Genomic DNA, 6,200 nt, shown 5'->3' with positions numbered 1-6,200 from the left:
ATATAGGAATCCATTAACACTTGTTCTCACTACCATTCAGGTGCCCAGCAGCTGCTTTGTATCTACCACTCTCCCTGTTACTCATACAATCCCACTTTAACCTCTTCCCTACCTCTTTGCATACTCCCACCCCTTTCCTTCCTACTACTCCTCATTCGTTTTATTGTCTCATACTTCCTCTGCACAGCCAAGGGGTAAGGTCACATTCTTCACTAGACATTAAACATATCTGACAAAATAAATATCCAATTCCTCACCCCCCCCCCCCTCCACCCCACCATTTATATATTTCGCCCTCTCTCCTGCCCTCACTGTATTACTGCACTCATCATCTCCTGCACATTCTGAATCCACATGCTAGGTTTACCTCCAGGACACTGGGGGCATGTTCACTCATATAAAACGCCCTCTCATCTCACTTCACTCACCCTTCTGCTTCTCCTGACTTCAGGAGATATCTCTCCCAATCCTCGCCCTCTATCTTCAACTCAATTTCTTAACCTAACCTCTTCTTTTGATCTAACTCAATGGACACAGACTCCTACTCACTCTGATGGTAACATATTTGATCTTGTTTTCTCCCACCTATGCACTCCTTGCAACCTCACCAACACCCCTTTCCCCCTCTCAGACCACAACCTTGTCAGTTTTACAATCACCCTGTCCCCAACCCGGAATCCCCCTACACAGCACACTGTCACCCGGAGTAACCTTCACCACCTCAACTCTTCTCTTCTCCACTCTGCTACTGACTTACTCCATGACAAAATCTCACCCCTGCCCTGCCCTGACCTTGCTACTTCTATTTTTAACAGCTCACTCTCATCCTCCCTAGACACCTTAGCTCCCCTCACTACACGCAGATTAGACCACGTCCACTACAACCGTGGCAAAATGAAGTAACCAGACATCACACAGAGTGACTGTGGCGGAAAACTAGGTCTCTGCAAGACTTCACCCTGCTTAAAGCTGCCTTCCTAAATATATAAATCCTCCCTCCATGCTGCTAAACAAACTTATTTTGTCACTCTCATTAACACACTCTCATCCAAACCTCAACTCTTTTCTACCTTTAAATCTCTACTATGTCCTCCACCGCCACCACCCACTAACTCACTCACTGCCCAGGACATTGCCATTCATTTGCCATTCATTTAAAAAACAAAATAGATACAGTTCGGGATCAGATCGCCACTTGTTACTTTCCTCTTTTGACCCTGTCACCACAGAGGAGGTTGCAAAGCTTCTCTCTGATACCCACCTCACCACTTGCCCCCTGGACCCTGTTCCCTCAAAACTACTTCGGTCACCCTCTTGCTCTATCCTACACTCTCTTACTTACATTTTCAATCTTTCACTCTCTACAGGCATCTTTCCTTCCTCTCTAAAACATGCACTAGTCACCGCAATACCCAAAAAACCCTCACTGGACCCTACCAACCTCAATAATTTCAGACCTATCTCCTTACTCCCATTCACCTCTAAACTACTAGAACGCCTTATCTACAACCGCTCTTCTCGCCACCTCACTAATAACAACCTTTTGGACCCCTTTCAGTCCGGCTTTTGCCCCATACACTCCACTGAAACCGCCTTCCTAAAACTCAGCAATGACCTGCTAACTGCTAAAAACAATAGCCACTACTCCTTACCTTTGCTATTAGACCTTTCTGCTGCTTTTGACACTGTTGACCACCCACTGCTCCTCCTCAAAAAAACTCCACTTGCTTGGTCTACAAGATTCTGCTCTCTCATGGTTCACCTCCTACTTAGCTATGCGCTCCTTTAGTGTCACCTACAAATCTAACTCCTCCCCTCCTCTTCCTCTTTCTGTAGGGGTCCAACAAGGCTCTGTCCTTGAACCCCTCCTCTCCTCCATCTACACTTTCTCCCTTGGTGAGTTAATAACCTCACATGGCTTCCAATACCATCTCTATACTGATGACACTTAAATATATCTTTCCACTCCACAACTCACCCCCTCAGTGTCCTTGAGTGTCACTAATCTACTAGCTGACATATCAGTCTGGATCTCACAACACTTCTTAAAACTCAATCTTTCAAAAACTGAGCTCATGATATTTTCTCCTGCCTGTTCACCTTCCCCCAACATTTCGGTTGAGATTGATTACATAACTATCCATCCCTCCCCTCATGCCAAGGTCCTAGGTGTCATCCTTGACTCCGACCTCCCCTTTCTTCCGCACATCCAATCACTATCCAAATCTTGCCGCCTTCACCTTCGTAACATCTCTAAAATATGCCCCTTCCTCACCAATTAATCCAATAAACTACTCATCCACTCGCTTGTTATCTCTTGTCTTGACTACTGCAACTCCTTCCTCATTGGCCTCCCACTACACAGGCTACCCCCCCTTCAGTCTATCATGAATGAAGCTGCTAGACTCATCCACCTGACTAACTGTTCAGTGTCTGCAACCCCCCTCTGTCAATCCCTACACTGTCCACTCCGCTCATCCCAAGACCTCCTACTTTCCAGCTCCCTTGTCAACTCCTCCCATACTCGCTTCCAGGACTTCTCTAGAGTCTCTCCCATCCTCTGAAACTCTTTACCCCAACCTGTCCATCTATCTCCCACCTTGACTGCCTTTAGGCAGTCCCTAAAGACTCATCTCATCAGGGAAGCCTATCCCACCTCAACCTAACCACTGAACCATCACATTCTCAAACAATTCATCCCCACACAGCTACCTCCTCATGTATCACTTCTCCCTCCCTTTTAGATTGTAAGCCAGGGCCCTCCTTACCATCTTGTTTTGAATTGTATTGTGATTGTAATGCCTTCCTTATATTGTAAAGTGCTGCGCAAACTGTTGGCACTATATACATTCTGTATAATAATAATAATAATAATGATTCCACTCCACACAATGTGTTTACCAGAATAGATGATATTTTCGTGCTCTACACATCTCTACCTCTGCTTCACAATGTACAAAATCTACCTGTCACTTGGTCTGACCATAAACTAACACACATTTTTCTGTCCTTATTACCTGCCTGCCATATGTAATTTTGCACTATGGCCTCCTGCACTTTGAGCCAAGTACCCTGTGACCTTGACTCACCTTGTCTTGAATGCTCTTTATTTTGTTTTCTTCATCCCGGTGTCCAGCCTTATAAATATCTAATTCAGCCTTTTATGCACTGTCTGTTGTTCATTGTTATTGTCTTATCAAGTCATAGTTTGGGTCTCCCTATCTTGTTATTTCTCAGTTAGGTTAGTCTTTACTTTGCTATTTTGCTACTTAAATTTGTTTGTTTTTACTGTTCATCATAATTGTATTCAGCTTGTTTCAATATGCGCAAGGCAGCCAATTGTATCAATTATATTTTCATACCCTTCCTGGAAAAAATCACTGAGTGTATATGAAGCAGGCATATGCAGTTGCTATATATAAACACAGAAATTGCTTAGTGGCTCCCTCCCTGGACAGTGCATTGTGTGCAAAGGCAGAGCTGGTGTTTAGTGAACATGTTACAATGAATAAATGTGAGGTGGAGAGCTGTTCAAAGCCTACTCTACATCCAACCCTGGTTTCAAAATTAGTTTCCTGTGGAGAAAAGTTGGAATGTCTATGCTTCAGGCCTAATAAAAACTTCATACAAAATGAAGAAAGCCTGCAGTGTAAGCCATGGAAACGTGTACACATATGCATCATCACTGCACCTCTTCATTACCATAATAAATGCTAATCACCTCCAAAGGTGGAAATGGACTTTAAGGCAGATGCTGACTTTAAGGTATCCTGATTCAGCAAGGCTCTAGGCTAAATAGGGAATGTTCTAAATGTATTTTGCACACACTGATAGCTCTTAGAAACCTGGAAACCTCACACAGGCAAACCCAATCATCTGAAACTCTGGTTGAGATCTCTGTCATTAGAACAAACACTCAATGATACTTCCTCTCGCACCAATGCAGACAAAATAGCTTTAAGGAATGATTGATTTGGAAATAAATGTGGACATCCATTGTCAAGAACGCTACATCATAGGACTTTTCATCCCCCGAAAAAACTGTATCTGATTAAATAGCTTTAACCAAAAAAACTCAACAAATTAAGGGACTTCTATGCAAAACTTTATAATTTGTCTTCTTCTAGGGCCACACCTTTACTGTCTGACTTCAAAGATTGAGTTTACATTAGGCACACCTCACTTCCAGTCCCTGATGACAGTATGATATGAGCCTGGGAAACTCAATTTTCTCTTGAGATGCTCATGTTATTAAACTCACTCCCACAGGTAATAGCCTGGGCTCCGAGAGGTTCACAGCCAAAGTCATTTCAGAATGAATTTTTACTGGAAGTCTTTAATCCAATTGCTCAGGGTGATTAATGTCCTAACCACGCATTGGAAGCTAATGTTTCCCTGATACCTAAACTTGATAAGGACTACAAATTATGCATAAACTACAAACCAATCTACTTGATCAATTTGGATCTGAAGCTGCTAAAATGATTGCAAACAAACTCCAGTAATCGAAACAAACGTAATCCCCCACTAACTCACATGCTATGTTCCTGCAAACATTGTAGATGTTCTTGATGACATTTGTGTTAAATCAGATAAACTTTAAATGCAAGCTTGAGCAAAATTATATGGGTGTATTCATGCATAGTTGTATTGGTGTAGAGTGTTACCAAATTAATGTATACTAGCACCCCTAGTGTGAATACCCTATTTTGCATTACCATCCTTTAGCATGAGATTGTACTGTAATGATAAGTTAAAATATGGCTGTAAATGGGCACTATAGTGGTAAATTACAGAAAAACACTGGTGATATATTGAGAATAATGATGAGTATATCACTTTACTAGTGATGAAGTCTCTAAGAAGTTTTGCCACAAAAGACTTCAGTTTTACAGAGAATGATAATAAAGAGGAATGCAAATGCATTATGAGTAGAATGTTGAAGACTCTGAGCAGGACTGCTGATGTACTGAGGTCTGATGCTCAAGTATGAATTTGAGCACTACTGTAGGACTGAAAATATATCCACCTTCACATGCACTCATGCGCGAATTGGTGAATATACTTTTATAAAGGGGTAAACAGGTAGCTGGGCCCAATCATGTGTATTCAAGTCCACCTAATGCATTTTACCAGACACTGTTTTGTTTTTTTTAAAGGAAAGCACTTACTCATTACTTACCTGTTCTAGTACTGAGTAATTACCATCACATGTTGGCACATAAACAGTTCCCTTATCATGGTATGTATATGCTTTAATTCTTTAAATCAACTGAGAAAATATGTTAATTTTTTACAAGTTCATTGTTTTCTAAGTAGCTTGGTACCTATGAATTGCAGTAACATGATGCTTTGTGCAGTACATTTTCTTGCCATTTAGTTAGATTGGCACCCAATACGCAACTAAAATAGGCAGCAACCGGCAGCACACTTGTGTTGCCTCGCACCACAATGTACATGTTGTATGTTATTCAGAACAACATAATTCGTGCATGTATGTTTTTAGTATTTTGCTGTATATGGCAGACAATTTTAATTGAATGCACTATTTAACATGATGCACATTAAAGTGAAAACTACCACATATTAGCAGGTGCAATAATGCACTGCAAAGCAACGAAGTGTGAAGGTGTCCTGAATCCACAGTATTTAAGCACTGTATCCCACAGCATGTTCTACAGTAAAACTTTACTTTTGGACTATCCCTGGATTTTACATTATACAATTTGCATAAAACTATTTACATATGTTTCAGTGTTTGATAATATACAGTATAGTTAAAACAGAAACTGACCTATGTACTTGGTAATAAAAATGTGGCAAAGCATCTAAAAATCCTGAATATATGTTGGTTGTGTACTTTTTCAAGGATATAATTAATATTATTTATGCCATTGTTTACTATTGGATACTCATTAAATTCTTTTTGACACAGTTGATTTGCAACAGAGAATTGCAAGTCTGCCAAACTCTGATGAAAAATTATTTAATTGACAAAACAGACAACTACATCATCCCTATTTGAGTTATTTTAAAGGATAATTAGCAAAAATTGCATATAGTTTAACAGGCGAGACACTCCTGCACACATAAAAAATGTAACCACTTTTGTTAACACTGATAAAAAATACATTGTTATGTCTATATATATGAAGTGAATATAATATTTGTAAGTTTACCATTTAAATAGGTAGTACTGT

The sequence above is a fragment of the Nanorana parkeri genome, unplaced genomic scaffold, assembly GCF_000935625.1.
Source record: "Nanorana parkeri isolate BGI_ZX_2015 unplaced genomic scaffold, ASM93562v1 scaffold714, whole genome shotgun sequence".
Classification (NCBI taxonomy): Eukaryota; Metazoa; Chordata; class Amphibia; order Anura; family Dicroglossidae; genus Nanorana; species Nanorana parkeri.
This window is presented reverse-complemented; position numbering follows the sequence as displayed.